We start from the raw sequence: 18,303 nt of genomic DNA, 5'->3' as shown, positions 1-18,303 counted from the left end.
TTTGGCTTCTTTTCTCTCCTTTGTGTTATCCAAATAACAATATTGCCAATTCCTTTCTTTTCTTTCCCATCTATCCTAACATGAATATAAATTATAACTATCATTTCCTTTCTTTTCTTTTCTTTTCTTTTATCTTATAATCATTTCCTTTCTTTTCTCTCCTGTGTATCCAAACGAAGGCTAAAGAGTGAAAACAACAAAGCAGAGAGAATGTTGCAAATCCACTGGAACGTCTTGGCTATCATCATCTTCCTCCTCCTCGTGATCTTTAAGCTTTTCATATAGAAGCAAGAAAGATACAAGAGCCTACCTCCAAGCCCACCATCTTTACCCATTATTGGTCATCTCCATCTACTGAAACAACTAGTCCACCGGACTTTACAATTACTTTCCCAAAAATATGGTGAGATCTTACTACTCCGGTGTGGGGCCCGCAACATCCTTTTAGTCACATCCCCTGCTGCTGTGGAAGAGTGCTTCACCAAGAATGACATCGTCTTCGCCAATCGTCCCAGATTGCTCTCATGTAATTTTGTAACTTGTTTCAAAATTATATCTATAACCTCTTTGAAAATATATACTTAAAATTACTTTAATTTTTGATTCATATTATCTTTAGGAAAATACTTGGGAGTCCAGTATTCGGACCCTCCTAACACTTTCGGACCACTTTTTATTTATTTATTTATTATTTTGTGTTATTTATTTAATTTATTTTATTTTAAGCAAATGCACAAAATCACAAATTCACAATATTAAGTGGACTCCAAGATTCAATTTCCCCTTTGAAAAAGAGATCCTAATGTCCATCGCTCATTGATAACCTCATTTTTGTACACTTTCTTTCTTTATTATTATCCTGACAAACTCGGGGAGGAGTGGCTCGAACATGGGTACACCCGCTTAGGAAGGTGTAGGCCACGGGTAATGCCCCTTGAAAGGAAAGTAGGCATCAAGTAGGCCACTGTGTTGGATGAAACACACTCGATAAAATGGGCTAAATCTTACAAGAGAAGACATGGGTAATTAATAGGGTAAATTACACTGACCTTGAGGATTACATATTGTTCGCACGGTTTTTGATCTTGCGCCGGTCGATGGACTCTTTGCGGGCGTGCTAAAGTATTTGTATAAAAACACTCAAAATATGTTGATTCGAACACTAGCCTATCCCTTTTTCCGATGGCTGACTTTCTGGCAATTGTGTGGGAGAGAGACTAGTAAAAACTCCCAACAATGTTCTTTTTATGCCTTAGTTTGTAGTAAGGACTTTTTATCTAAGGTGCTTCAAAGAAGTAAAATGCGATTTAAAGTAAATGAAAAATGAACTGGCTGAATTGAAATGGACTAAAAAGTAAATTGGCCGAATTGAAATGAACAATAAAGGAAATGGCTGAATGGAAATTACATGGAAAATAATGACATTTTGGAATGAAAGAACAGGCTGAATTAAATTGACATGAATCTGATCAAAGATTTGTCATTAAAATTCGTTTGCATAAAACAAAGAATAAATTGTAAATAGCATAATTAAGCATTGCAAAAAGAATGATAAGTTATTGGAACTCATATTCTTCGAATGGAAATTACCATTTGGACAAAATAATAAAGAAGTGATAAAGATGACGTTTGAGTCATTTGATAAATGAATTTTGATTCATGTTTTGTGGGCGGTGCTGGACAATTGGAATAGGATTACATCTTTCCTATTTATAGAATTCTTTCTCAACTTATTTTCCTAACTTCTTGCTAGAAAATCTCTCATTCCCTTGATTTTCTTCACTTTGTTATTCAAACTAGGTCAAAACCCAGTATTCTTTTGCTTCTTGTCTCGTCTTGCTCATTGCTTCAATAGGAAAATCCTTATTGAAAACTCTCTTTGATCTAGTCAAATGTAAGTTGCTAGAATGTTGTAGAAAAGTTGCTAAGTTCTAGCAACTTCCTTTTATAAACTTGGTAGCCGTGTTCTATCCCAAGTGGCCCATCCTTTAGCGCAATGTTAAGGCCACTTATCACAATTAGATTTATTAACTTCATGCTGCCAACCTTCTATACATGTCTTCAGAGCTTTCCTTCTTTCATCAAACTAAACTTCCTATTTTACAGGAATTTAGTTATTGAGTTTCATCCAAACTCTAGCCTTTTCCTTTTCTGTTAATAGTCCATTTTGAAAAAAGTCAAATGTGAGTTGCTATATTTCAGTAACTACCACATCATTAGGTGGTTGAAATATATCTTTCTATATTTGCTCCTAATATTTTCAAACTGGCCGATCCCCTTGACTCCATATTAGAAATACCTATTTGCCCCTTATTGGTCCACGTCATCGCTGAGATGGCTGCCAAGTTTTGGTGCCAACACATATAGGTACACCGTTCAACGTTTATTAGTTTGCCTAACCCTAAATTTGTTCAGCGGCTGCCGAAAGGTGATTTTGTGCGTGAAAAGTTAGCAATGCCCTAATTTTCATACAAGGGAAGGGCACAAGATTTTCATACAAGAGTGATAAAATTGACATTGTATAGAATTTGGTGAGGTTTACCGAAAAAGAAAAAAAGAAAAAAAAAAGAAATACGTTAGGCTATCATTGAACATAAGCACCAAATTTCAAGGGAGGTCAAAGTAATATTAAACAGTTTACCCATGTGTAATTTGTCCAAACCTTAACGAAGGTGAGTGTAATTTACCCTAATTAATAATGGGTTTGGATATGCATTTCATATTACGAAGTCCCTGTCTTACTACATCATCATGTATAATTATTTTGATGGTGACGTATCAAAAATGGCTTTGATGGTATTTCACATGCTATCATTTCACGAGAAATTATTAGTTTATCCCGGGACCACTACCTTATATATGGTCCCGACTAATTACAGAAAGGTACATCAGTAAAATTGTAAGTCAGGCCGTGAGAAATTATTAGGTAATCCTAGGACCACCACCTCACATATGGTCCAAAGACTTCTTCTGTTTTGTGTGTGAATTTCATAGAAGGAGAAGTCAGACTGGCCGTGGTGGAAGTTGAACTGGCCGAGGGTGGCACCGCTGTAGTTCTTGGTGGTACAGGATAAGCGGTTGTTAGAGCAGTTGCAGTTGGTGCGGGCCTAAATGCAGAGGAACTAATTCTAGGTTGGTGCCAGGAAGGAGCAGTAGGTTAATTTTTGGAGGAAAAGTCGCCATGCTTGAGGACGGGTTGACCGGCGCTGGGTTGACAACTTGACGGATCACTAGGTCGTCATCATCGACGGAGACAAAAGTTGTAATACCCTAATTTTAAAAGGATAGTCTCGATATTTATTTATTTGTTTTAATTATATTTTTTAATTATTTAATTAATTATTTGACTAATTGCTTATGTGTTTAATTGAATTAGGTATTACTTGATTATTTGATTATGTGTCTATGTATTATTTGTATTTGTCTATGTGTTAATTGTTTAATTAGATTATGTGTTTAAATGATGTTTTGATTAATTGTAAATTAAATATTTTCTTTTCTTTTATTATTTTATTTTATTTTTCTTTTATGATTATGGTTAGTATTAATGAGCCAACCAATTGGGTCCCATGGATTACTTGGATATGAGGTTGGATGTGTATGAATTATTACCCATGAATAATGTATGTGTATATATAGATATATATTATATACATATATAAAAGGGAAAGTAATTTATTAATTATTTTTATGGTAACTTGGGTAATAATATTTAATCTGATGTATATGTTTTATATTTAAATAATAAAAATATACATAGATTTGATACGTGTTATGTTTTAAGTTACTTTATAATATTATGGTAACTTAAGTATTATTGGATAATCCATTAATAAATAATGGAATGTGTATAATTTATTTATTTAATAAACATATACATAAATTATATACGTAACATATTTTACTTACATTTTTAATATATATATAAAAGAGAAAGTAATTTATTAATTACTTTTATGGTAATTTGGATAGTAATATTTAATCTGATGTATATGTTTATTTAAATAACAAAAATATACATAGATTTGATACGTGTTATGTTTTAAGTTACTTTATAATATTATGGTAACTTAAATATTATTGGATAATCCATTAATAAATAATGGAATATGTATAATTTATTTATTTAATAAATATATACATAAATTATATACGTAACATATTTTGCTTACCTTTTTAATATTTTTATTTTCATTTTTTTTTTAGTTGACTTGGATTGGGAAAAGGGTTAAGGTTATTTTATTTAGCCTATAAATATTAGTTATAGGTTGTAAAAGGGGGTTAGAAATATTCATGTGATATATACTAGAGAGATAGTGTTAGAGAGAGAAGGAGGAAAAGGAAAGAATGAGGAGAAAAACCCTATAGAGAGAAGATCAAGGAAGAAGAAGTTTAACTTTCGATCCGAAAGTTTAAGGCAAGTTCTTCTTCTATCTCTTTCCCTTTGATTCGTGTTTCTGTACATGCTTAGGAAATTCTAGGATTTATTAAACACATAAAATTGAATAATTATGCATGTTTAATTGGGTTAGAACATAGGTTTTATGAAATTGGTTCATATCTGTTCTTGTGTTATGAATTGATAAAATGCATGATTTTGATTTGATTTTTTATGTGAATTTTTACATGTTTAAATTATGTATTTTTTTATATCTGTGGAATGATGGAACGTAGAAACATGCCTAGGATTCCTGAACATTAAATAGGGACTAGGTTTGGGTTTTAATAAATTTAAATAGACTCAATCATAATGATACTTGCTATTTGAATGTTTTAAACAAACGAATGGATTTAATCTTTTAAAATATTTTAGCAATTGAGATTAAATGTGTATGACGAATTGGATAAAGAGAATCCTTATTTAACGGTATGATAAAATATCATCATGCATAAGATTCAGTTTGTGTAGGACATATGATATAGGAAGTTTAAAGAAATAATAAGTCATTCCTATTATGTGGTAACTTGATATCATATTTATCATAGTTATTTATGAAATGTTTGATGTATTTCCTTAATTGTTACATCAATTGTTGGATTGTGTGGTTTAATGCACCGGTATGGGACGGTGGCATTCTAGGGATGGATTAACTTATCAGTTAAGTCCTACCTATTTTATATAAGGGAATGGATTAACTAAAATGTTAAGTCCTACTTATATTTAAGTCAGGTCAACTGAACAAGTTGAATGACTTATGGAGGATTAATTTATTATATATGGGAATGGATTAACTAAAATGTTAAGTCATACTTATATTCAAGTCAGGTCAGCTGAACAAGTTGAATGACATATGGAGGATTAATTTATACTGGATAGGATGGTTACTAGATTATATATATATAAATATGGTGCCATAATATGAGCTTGAGTCTCAGGATCAATGGTTAGGGCGCGTATATCGCTAGGGATGTGTAGCTAGATATAGTGTTGTTGTGTACCCTGGTAGGTCTAGGTACTCATGCCCACTATATGTGCGTTTTGCATGTTGCCTACTATTCAAGTTGAGACAACCCTATAGTCTAGTGAGGTTCCTTTAGTGTGTATATATATATATATGGACTACTAGTTACTGTTGGATTGACTAGGATGTATACGTGTATCGGATCTCTGCTTGGACTGTAGTAGAGTAGAACTTGTTTGTGGGCCTGTCCCACCATTATTTTTCAGGTGTTCGTCACGAGTAGAGGTTGTTCGTGCTGAGCGGGGATCAGTCTACTTCATTCTTCCGATGCTACATAGGAGTTCCTTTATGATTCAGTTTCCTGTTTTAGATTACTGTCATTTGTTTAGTTTGGATTTTCTAGGGTCCACACAGTATGGATTCCCGAGTTGTATTTTGGAGGATCAGTTGTATCAGAAGAGTTTATTAATTAATGGAAATATATTATGAGGTTTATTATTAGATTATCATTTTAGTTTCTTGTCAGCATTTTATTTATTCTTCTTTATTCTTTTGTACTCTGTGTTCGTTTATTATCAATTTGTTTTGATATCCTCGGGTATTCGGGCGTGGGCTTGGCTAACCCGCATTCAGGAATCCGGGGTATCATAGTTGGTATCAGAGCACTCCAGGTTCAAGTATCCTTAGGAGTGTCTATCGTTATATGACTTCCGCGTTGCGTCTCTTAAAACTTAGAGCCCATATTAGGATTCGTTGTACTTTATTTACGGTTTGTTAGGAGGTGCTGATGTCAATTATATTCTGTAGTCATAGAATGGTTGGCACTAGAAAAATGATGGGTTCAAGGCAAAACAATAAAGACCCAAAGGAGTAGAGGAGTATGTTATCGATTTCGTTGCCAGAAGGCAGAGTTAAGGATTGACGGTTTAGGTTCGTTTGGCGTTACTTTAAAAGTATAAGCCAAGGAAGGATTTAGGTGTACGTGATAGGTCACCCCATATCGGGACCAATACTACTTCAGTTGATCTAAAAAAGGAGACAAACAAGGAGTAGGAGCCGAAGAGGATCCTAATGGAGGAGATTTATGTGTATCCAATAGAAAGGGTACTAAATCTTGAAGAGGGATGATTGCACGAGGTGATTTGAATTGCTAGTAGTATAGCGAATGTTATTAGTAGAATTGGGGTTGATCAATCTACAAATAATTAAATCTTTCTTATCATCTCTAAAAGAGGTATATAAGAAGTATTGTTCAGGAGTTTGGGTATCGGATGTGTTCTTATCAGAACGAAATACATAATTTTTAAATCACATACAAAAAGGCATTGGTATTATGTTTTGACGTTCTAATTTGATTTATAAAGTCAAGTAAGACAGTTTACATTCCGCATATAAGGAGGATGAGGGTTAAGCCTTTGGTATTTGCTTAGGAAAACATATGTGCTTTTAAACGATGTTTTAAAGGATATGTTTCGAGGTTGAATGATTATTTACGAAACTATAAAAGGAAATTTTGAAACAATCTAGTAAGGTTGATTTCAAAGGAGACTTTCTTTTCTAGAAAGAACGATGTCCTAAGTAGGACTATATTTTGTTCTATTGTGTTTATCATACGTGTTTTATTTTATTTTTTTGTTAATTACTCGGGATTTGGTATGTGGTTTAGTTGGGGACATAAATGTGTGATCAACCAATTATTGTTTTAATAACATGGAGTCATAGCGCTATTTACGCTAAATTTGTGAGCATACGGTCATAGGATTTGGTAGATACACATAAATCTAACCAATCTATTGGACCTGGACATATGTCATTATGGTGTGTTTTGGGATGGGATAATTAAACCATCACTACAAGTCAAACAATCTAGAACGTTAGGTATGGATTCGTATCATATTACAATACTATGATATTGGTGATTGTTAATGTTTCGGTATGCGTGAGGTAGTGGTAAATAAAGATCACTAAAACGCCATGATGATATATCAGAGGTGCTGGATTTGCTGAACATCTTCTTGAAAATTTCAGAAGTTGTTACCAAGTCAGAAGGAGGATTTAGTACTGGATTAAGTACTTATTGGAATGACACCGAGTGAGGATATGAGACTGAATAAATATTTATCAGTAAATTCTTAATCAAGAATTTATTCAAAAGGGTGTGTCATTGGGAGGAATTTGCCGGTGTTGCACATGGAGGAGGAAACTAAGTCTCTTCATTTCCATAAATAATATGGAATTATTTTTTTAGTCACAATTTGCAACAATTAGCTGTTGCAAGGAAATTGATGACTTATGTAGAGGATGAGAAGATTTCATATTCTTTTGAAGTTAGATAAAGAAGTCGGATTGTCATTAACTTATCTTAAAGAAGCAGGGTGTGTCAAAGACAAGATGGTGAGACCAAATACTTATATAAAGATGAGGTGCATGGTATGTATGGAAAGGTCGTAGTTTATTGACTTTTGTTAAGTTAAAGTCAGAGTTAACTATTGATAAATTGAATTACCGATTGATTTTTAATATCGGCAAGTTTATCACGGATTAGTGGTGGATAGATTTAGTTACAGAATTCGCTTTTGAAGATGCTCCAATTTAAACAATGGGTACAGACGAAAGCTGGTGATACCGGACTAATGGTACTTTCTGTAGACAAATTTGATGGAGGATGCAAGGATTGAGTTTCACAACTCTTAGTTCTTTATTCACCCTAGTAGAAACATGATGCTTCACAGTATGAAGCAGATGTTTGGAGGACAGGCAGGAAGAGGAATATAGTGTTTTTTCTTTAAGTCTAATATTTATTAAATAGTAGAGATGGACCATCAGAGATCACTAGATTCTTGCAGCTATTTTCTATACTGAAGTGGAAATGACAGAGCATTTTCACGGATTTAGTTGAGGGATTGCTGATTTGATGCAAGGGTCAGGATTCTAGATAGGATATTGGTTGACTGATAAAATTAAATCAGTTTCATTTTATCTATTTTGATTGAGCTGGTAAGATATCAGTTCATACGAATATAACGGATCACGAGACGGCTTAGATGGATGCAAAGTGTGAATAATAACACTTGTTATTACCAACGTAGTTCAGGAGGTCAATTTTGAATATCGGAGCTGACCCTAGAGAAGGTGTTACCTTACTCAGATGGAGTTTAAGGTACTGGAGGAGGAGTTAGTAGTTTCTATAAATAGTGATATGACTGTCGGGCGACTGAGATAGAAATTTATAATTTTTCTTGGTACACCCAGACGGTTAGAAGGTACATCACGACATCAAATGTCAGTTTTGGTGAACAAGTACGGATAGGGACGTATATATAATTGCCCTAAGTGTAAAACCTGCTACAAAGGTGGAAAGTTGATCATTAGATATCATAGGAATCTTTAGCCACTTCCTATAACAAATATGGAAGTTGAACTAAACAGGAGTGATAGTTGGTGGGAAGGATCGACATTGATTTGGAATTTCAATTTTCCATATGGAATCCGAGTGGTGGATTGAGAAAGATCGCTTGAGGACATAAATTTGAGTGATGCTTATTTTAGAACTTCATAGTAGTTATATAATTCAGTGATAGTGGTGTTATAGCATGTGGATATCCATATTAGTGGATGCAAAGTGCTATTTCGAAGGAGCTTTATGAAGATTTTGGAGCAGCCGCTCTACTTCATATATATAGACGGAGGAATTAATCGAGAGATTAAATTAGACCATAAAGGATATGTTTGAGGCGTATATCCTAGATTTTCATGGACTATTGGAAGTGTTTACTTCACTTGTTGGAATTTTGTCTGTGATATTGTTGGCACAAGGAGGTTAGTGTGACAACTTTGGAGGTTTTGTATCTTTCACAATGCATACCTCTCATTTGTTGGTTGGAAATGGAAGTAAGGGTTGTACAATCAGACCTCGACTTCATTTAAAAATATGTCAGAAATAGATACTTCCCTTTATATTGAACTACGCGCGATTGGGAGGCAACAGTAGGATGTTGTAAATAGTTGAACTCGTATACTAGAGTTTTTCTATCAGGGAGTAGTTTGCTCGTTCTGTTTTCTATGTAGGAAGAAAAGCAATTTTTGGAGAAAGGTCAATTTTACTTATTACATTGACTTTTAGAAGATTGTGTTTCGCAATTGAGGCAGTCACCTTTGAATTAGCGTTACCAAATTATTAGCGCTGGGTGCATAGGAGTTTGTGCGTATATTCTATGGCAGTTGGAGGTATGTAGATCATTCCCTTGTCGACATAGGAGGATTACGTTGTTAATTGATACAACCTACGCATTGTATGTTTATTGTGTTTCTTAAAATATAGGAACTCTGTATACCACTTGGTATATTGGAGTTAAGTGGAGCCCTTATAGTGAGGTTGCGTCAATTTGGAATATGAGGATGTTTTTCGCTCACAGTTTCTAAGCATAATGGAAGAAAGTAAGGGCGAATTCCGATGACGGAATTCCTTTTATTAGGGGGGAAGAATGTAATACCCTAGTTTTAAAAGGATAGTCTCGGTATTTATTTATTTGTTTTAATTGTATTTTTTAATTATTTAATTAATTATTTGACTAATTGCTTATGTGTTTAATTGAATTAGGTATTACTTGATTATTTAATTATGTGTCTATGTATTATTTGTATTTGTCTATGTGTTAATTGTTTAATTAGATTATGTGCTTAAATGGTGTTTTGATTAATCGTAAATTAAATATTTTATTTTCTTTTATTATTTTATTTTATTTTTCTTTTATAGTTATGGTTACTAGTAATGGGCCAACCAATTGGGTCCCATGGACTACTTGGATAGGAGGTTGGATGTGTGTGAATTATTACCCATGAATAATGTATGTGTATGCATAGATATATATTATATACATATATAAAAAGGAAAGTAATTTATTAATTATTTTTATGGTAACTTGGGTAGTAATATTTAATCTGATGTATATGTTTTATATTTAAATAATAAAAATATACATAGATTTGATACGTGTTATGTTTTAAGTTACTTTATAATATTATGGTAACTTAAGTATTATTGAATAATCCATTAATAAATAATGGAATGTGTATAATTTATTTATTTAATAAACATATACATAAATTATATACGTAACATATTTTACTTACCTTTTTAATATATATATAAAAGAGAAAGTAATTTATTGATTACTTTTATGGTAATTTGCATAGTAATATTTAATCTGATGTACATGTTTATTTAAATAATAAAAATATACATAGATTTGATACGTGTTATGTTTTAAGTTACTTTATAATATTATGGTAACTTAAATATTATTGGATAATCCATTAATAAATAATGGAATATGTATAATTTATTTATTTAATAAATATATACATAAATTATATACGTAACATATTTTGCTTACCTTTTTAATATTTTTATTTTCATTTTTTTTTTAGTTGACTTGGATTGGGAAAAGGGTTAGGGTTATTTTATTTAGCCTATAAATATATAGCTATAGGTTGTAAAAGGGGGTTAGAAATATTCATGTGATATATACTGGAGAGATAGTGTTAGAGAGGGAAGGAGGAAAAGGAAAGAATGAGGAGAAAAACCCTATAGAGAGAAGATCAAGGAAGAAGAAGTTTAACTTTCGATCTGAAAGTTTAAGGCAAGTTCTTCTTCTATCTCTTTCCCTTTGATTCGTGTTTCTGTACATGCCTAGGAAATTTCAGGATTTATTAAACACATAAAATTAAATAATTATGCATGTTTAATTGGGTTAGAACATAGGTTTTATGAAATTGGTTCATATCTGTTCTTGTGTTATGAATTGATAAAATGCATGATTTCGATTTGATTTCTTATGTGAATTTTTACATGTTTAAATTATGTATTTTTCATATCTGTGGAATGATGGAACGTAGAAACATGCCTAGGATTCTTGAACATTAAATAGGGACTAGGTCTGGGTTTTAATAAATTTAAGTGATACCCCCCCGGATTTCCGAATGCGGGTTGGCCAGGCCCACGCCCGAATACCCGAGGATATCAAAACAAATTGATAATAAACGAACACAGAGTACAAAAAAATAAAGAAGAATAAATAAAATGCTGACAAGAAACTAAAATGATAATCTAATAATAAACCTCAGAATATATTTCCATTAATTAATAAACTCTTCTGATACAATTGATCCTTCAAAATACAACTCGGGAATCCATACTGTGTGGACCCCTAGAAAATCCAAACTAAACAAATGACCGCAATAACTGTCTAAATCAGGAAACTGAATCATAAAGGAACTCCTATGTAGCATCGGAAGAACGAAGTAAACTGATCCCTGCTCAGCACGAACAACCTCTACTCCTGACGAACACCTGAAAAATAATGGTGGGTCAGGCCCACAAACAAGTTCTACTCTACTACAGTCCAAGCAGAGATCCGATACACGTATACATCCTAGTCAATCCAACAGTAACTAGTAGTCCGTATATATATATATATACACACTAAAGGAACCTCACTAGACTATAGGGTTGTCTCAACCTGAATAGTAGGCAATATGCAAAACGCACATATAGTGGGCATGAATACCTAGACCTACCAGGGTACACAACTACACTATATCTAGTTACACATCCCTGGCGATATACGCACCCTAACCACTGATCATGAGACTCAAGCTCATATTATGGCACCATACTTATATATATATATAATCTAGTAACCATCCTATCTGGTATAAATTAATCCTCTATAAGTCATTCAACTTGTTCAGCTGACCTGACTTGAATATAAGTAGGACTTAACATTTTAGTTAATCCATTCCCTTATATAACAAATTAATCATCCATAAGTCATTCAACTTGTTCAGCTGACCTGACTTGAATATAAGTAGGACTTAACATTTTATTTAATCCATTCCCTTATATAAAATAGGTAGGATTTAACTGATAAGTTAATCCGTTCCTAGAATGCCACCATCCCATACCGGTGCATTAAATCACACAATTCAACAATTGATGTAACGATTAAGGAAATACATCAAACAATCCAGAAATAACTATGATAATATAATATCAAGTTATCACAAAATAGGAATGACTTATTATTTATTTAAGTTTCCTATATCATATGCCCTACATAAACTGAATCTTATACATATAATGATATTTTATTATACCGTCAAATAAGTATTCTCCATATCCAATTCATCCTACACATTTAATCTCAATTGTTAAAACATATTAAAAGATTAAATTCATTCATTTATTTAAAACATTCAAATAGCAAGCATCATTATGATTGAGTTTATTTAAATTTATTTAAACCCAAACCTAGTTCCTATTTAATGTTCAGGAATCCTAGGCATGTTTCTACGTTCCATCATTCCACAGATATGAAATATACATAATTTAAACATATAAAAATTCACACCGGAAATCAAATCAAAATCATCCATTTATCAATTCATAACACAAGAACAGATATGAACCAAATTCATAAAACCTATGTTCTAATCCAATTAAACACGCATAATTATTTAATTTTATGTGTTTAATAAATCCTGAAATTTCCTAGGCATGTATAGAAACACGAATCAAAGGGAAAGAGATAGAAGAAGAACTTGCCTTAAACTTTCGGACTGAAAGTTAAACTTCTTCTTCCTTGATCTTCTCTCTAAAGGGTTTTCTCCTCATTCCTTCCTCTTTCTCCTTCTCTCTCTAACTCTCTTTCTCTAGAATATATTACGTGATATATTTTCACTCTTTTTTCAACCTATAGTTGTGTATTTATAGGCTAAATAATAACCCTATTCCTTTTTCCAATCCAAGTCAACTTAATAAAGAAAAATAAAAAAAATGAAATTATTAAAAAGGTAACTTAAAATATGTTACGTATATAATCTATGTATATCCTTATTAATTAAATAAAATATATACATTAGATTATTTATTAATACTAAAGTTACCATAATATTAAAAGGTAACTTAAAACATGTTACGTATATAATCTATCTGTATCCTCATTAAATAAATAAAATATATACATCAGATTATTTATTTATACTAAAGTTACCATAATATTAAAAGGTAACTTAAAACATGTTACGTATATAATCTATCTGTATCCTCATTAAATAAATAAAATATATACATCAGATTATTTATTTATGCTAAAGGTATCATAATATTAAAAAGGTAACTTAAAACATGTTACGTATAAAATATATGTATATCCTTATTATATAAATATATAAAATATATACATCAGATTATTTATTAATACTAAAGTTACTATAATATTAATAAATTACTTTCCTTTTTATATATATGTATATACATATATATCTATATATATACATATACAACTATCCATGGGTAATTATCCATACCCATCCAACCTCCTATCCATGGGTAATTATCCATACCCATCCAACCTCCTATCCAAGTAGTTCATGAGACCCAATTAGTTAGCCCATTACCACTAACCATAACCATAAAATAAAACATTTAATCATTTAATTTACAATTAATCAAATATATCATTTAAGCACACAATCTAATTAAACAAATAATACAAATAATACATAGACAAAATACAAATAACACATAGATAAGTAGCCAATTAATCAAGTAATACTTAATTCAATTAAACACATAAACAATTAGTCAAATAATCAATTAAATAATTAAAAAAATACAATAAAAATAAATAAATAAATACCGAGACTATCCTTTTAAAATTAGGGGTATTACATTCTTCCCCCCTAACAAAAGGAATTCCGTCATCGGAATTCGCCCTTACTTCCTTCCATTATTCTTCCATTCTGCTTAGAAACTGTGAGCGAAAAACATCCTCTTATTCCCAAGTAGACGCAACCTCACTATAAGGGTTCCACTTAACTCCAATATACCAAGTGGTAGACAGGGTTCCTTTATTTTAAGAAACACAATAATCATACGATGCGTAGATTGTATCAAATAACAACGTAATCCTCCCATGTCGACAAGGGAATGATCTACATACCTCCAAGTGCCATAGAATATACGCACAAACTCCTATGCACCCAGAGCTAATAATTTGGTAACGTTAATTCAGAGGCGACTGCTTCAATTGCGAAACACAATCTTCTAAAAGTCAATGTAATAAGTAAAATTTACCTTTCTCCAAAAATCGCCTTCTTCCTACATAGAAAACAGAACGAGCAAACTACTCCCTGATAGAAAAACTCTAGTATACGAGTTCAACTATTTACAACATCCTACTGTTGCCTCCCAACCGCGCGCAGTTCAATACAAAGGGAAGTATCTCTTTCCGACATATTTTTAAATGAAGTCAAGGTCTGATTGTACAACCCATACTTCCATTTCCAACCAACAAATGAGAGGTATGCATTGTGAAAGATACAAAACCTCCAAAGTTGTCACACTAACCTCCTTGTACCAACAATATCACAGATAAAATTCTGACAAGTGAAGTAATCACTTCCAACTGTCCATGAAAATCTAGGATATACACCTCAAACATATCCTTTATGGTCTAATTTAATCTCTCGATTAATTCCTCCGTCTATAGATATGAAGTAGAGCTGCTGCTCAAAATCTTCGTAAAGCTCCTTCGAAATAACACTTTGCATCCACTAATATGGACATCCACATGCTATAACACCACTATCACTGAACTATAGAACTACTATGAAGTTCTAAAATAAGTATCACTCAAATTTATGTCCTCAAGCGATCTTTCTCAATCCACCACTCAGATTCCATATGGAAAATTGAAATTCCAAATCAATGTCGATCCTTTCCATCGACCGTCACTCCTATTTAATTCAACTTCCATATTTGTTATTGGAAGTGGCTAAAGATTCCTACGATATCCGATGATCAACTTTCCACCTTTGTAGCAGGTTTTACACTTAGGGCAATTGTATATGCATCCTTATCTGTATCTGTTCACCAAAATTGACATTTGATGTCACGGTGTACCTTCTAACCGTTTGATCACACCAAGAAAAATTATAAATTTTCTAGCTCAGTCGCCCGACCGTCATATCATTATTTACAGAAACTACGAAATCCTCCTCGAGTACCTTAAACTCCATCTGAGTAAGGTAACACCGTCTCCAAGGTCAGCTCCAATATTCAAAGTTGACCTTCTCAACTACCGTAGTAATAACAAGTGTTATTATTACACCTGCTATAAATGCATCTAATAACTCAACAACTAACCGAAAGATTTAAATATTCTATCATTTGTTAAGAGCATCCATTTACATCATTGCTTCCACCAGACGGAACTTGATATAAAGTGTGAATCACCACTGTAATCCATCTAAACCGTCTCATGATCCATTCTATTCGTATGAACTAAAGTCCTACCAGTTCGAAATAGATAAGAATCAAGTTGACTTATTGTATCAGTCAACCAATATCCCATCCAGAATCCTGACCCTTGTGTAAAATCAGAAATCCCGCAACTAAATCTGTAAAATGCTCTCTCATTTCCACTTTAGTATAGGAAATGGCTGCAAAGGATTTAGTGATCTTTGATGGTCCATCTCTATTATCTAATAAATATTAGAAGAACTAAAAGTTGTGAAACTCAATCCGCACATCCTCCATCCAATTTGTCTATAGAAAGTACCGTTAGTCCAGTACCACCAGTTTTCGTCTGTACCCAACGTTTAAATTGGAGCGTCTTCAAAAGCGAATTCTGTAACTAAATCTATCCACCACTGATCGGTGATAAATTTGCCGATATTGAAAATCAATCAGTAATTCTATTTATCAATAGTCAACTATGACTTTAAGTCAACAAAAGTCAACAAATTACGACCTTTCCATGCATACCATGCACCTCATTTTTATAAAGGTGTTTGGTCTCACTATCTTGTCTTTGACACACCCTGCTTCTTTAAAACAAGTTAATGACAATCCGACTTCTTTGTCTAACTTCAAAAGAATATGAAATCTTTCCATCCTCTACATAAGTTATCAATTTCCTAGTAACAGCTAATTGTTGCAAATTGTGACCTAAAAAAAAAAAAAAATTCCATATTATTTATGCAAGTGAATAAGACTTAGTTTTCTCCTCTATATGCAACACCGACAACTCCTCCTAATGACACGCCCTCACAAATAAAATTCTTGATTAAGAATAGACTGATGAATATTTATTCAGTCTACTATCCTCAATCGGTGTCATTCTAATAAGTACCTAAACCCGTACTAAATCCTCCTTTCGACTTAGCAACAACTTCCGGAATTTTTCAAGAAGATGTTCAGCAAATCTGGCACCTCAGATAAATCATCGTGGCCTTACAGTGATCTTTATTTACTACCATCTCATGCATCCCAAAATATTAACAACCACCATTATCATGGCGTTGTAATATGACACAAATCCATACCTAGAGTAAAGTAAATCAAACTAATCATACTAGATTATTTGACTCACAGTGATGGTTTAACTATCCCATCCCAAACAATATACTAGAATGACGCATGTCCAGGTCTAATAGATTGGTTAGAATTATGTGTATCTACCATATCCTACGACCGCATGCTCACAAATCTAGCGTAAATAGCGCTATTACTCCATATTATTAAAAATAATAGTTGGTTGATCACATACTTGTGTCCCTAACTAAACCATATACCATTAACCTAAATAATCAACGAAAATAAAGCACGTATGACAAACACACTAGCACAAAATATACTCCTACTTAGGACATCGTTCTTTCTAGAAAAGAAAGTCTCATTTGAAATCAACACTACCAAATTGTTTCATAATTTCCTTTTATAGTTTCTTAGGTAATCATCCAACCTCGAAACATATCTTTTAAACAGAGCTTAAAAGCAACATATGTTTGCCTAAGCAAATACTAAGGGCATAACCCTCATCCTCCCTACACGCTGAATGTAAACTATCTAACTTGGCTTTATAAAGCGAAATAGAACGTCACAACATAATACCAATACCTTCCTGAATGTGATACAAAATCATACGTTTCGTTCTAATAAGAACTCCATCAAATCTCCAATCTTCTGAAGAGTACTTCTTATATATCTCTTTTAGAGATGATAAGATAGTTTAATTATAGTAGATTAATCAATACCAATTCTACAAATAACATTAGCTATATAACCAGCAAACAAGATCACCCTCGCGCGATCATCCATTTTCCAGATGTAGTATCCTCTCTCTTGGATACGCTGAAATCTCCTCCATTAGGATCCTCTTTGGACTCTTAATCCCCACTTGTCTCATTTTTGAAATCAACTAAAGTCGCGTCGGCCCCGATATGCGGTGACCTATCATGCACATCTAAATCTTTCCTTGGCTTATACTTTAAAGTAGCTCCAAACGAACTTAAACCTTCGATCCCTAATTCTGCCTTCGGGCAATGAAATCAATAACGTACTCCTTTACTCCTTTGGATCTTTATCGCTGTCGCCTTGGACCCCATCTTTTTCCTAGTGCCAACCATTCTGTAACTACAGAATACAATTGACATCAGTTCCTCCTAACGAACCGTAAATAAAGTACAATGAATCCTAATACGGGGCTCTAAGTTTTAAGAGACGCAACGCAGAAGTCACATAATGAAAGACACTCTTAAGGACACTTAAACCTGGAGTACTCTGATACCAAATGTGATACCACCCCGGATTTCCGAATGCGGGTTGGCCAGGCCCACGCCCGAATACCCGAGGATATCAAAACAAATTGATAATAAACTAACACAGAGTATAAAAAAATAAAGAAGAATAAATAAAAAACTGACAAGAAACTAAAATGATAATCTAATAATAAACCTCAGAATATATTTCCATTAATTAATAAACTCTTCTGATACAATTGATCCTCCAAAATACAACTCGGGAATCTATACTGTGTGGACCCTTAGAAAATCC

At 32.7% G+C, this 18,303-nt stretch overlaps 1 pseudogene; it reads left to right on the top strand.

Annotated features, from left to right (window-relative positions):
• Window positions 1-210: 210 nt before the first annotated feature.
• The window catches only part of LOC132272632 (cytochrome P450 81Q32-like), a 55,279-nt pseudogene continuing 37,186 nt past the window's right edge, over window positions 211-18,303 (top strand).

Source organism: Cornus florida, unplaced genomic scaffold (assembly GCF_030987335.1).
Source record: "Cornus florida cultivar Cherokee Brave unplaced genomic scaffold, ASM3098733v1 CherokeeBrave_3.0.0_Hap2_Chr09, whole genome shotgun sequence".
NCBI lineage: Eukaryota > Viridiplantae > Streptophyta > Magnoliopsida > Cornales > Cornaceae > Cornus > Cornus florida.
The sequence above is the reverse complement of the archived record's forward strand: the minus strand, read 5'-3'. Positions and strand labels throughout refer to the sequence as shown.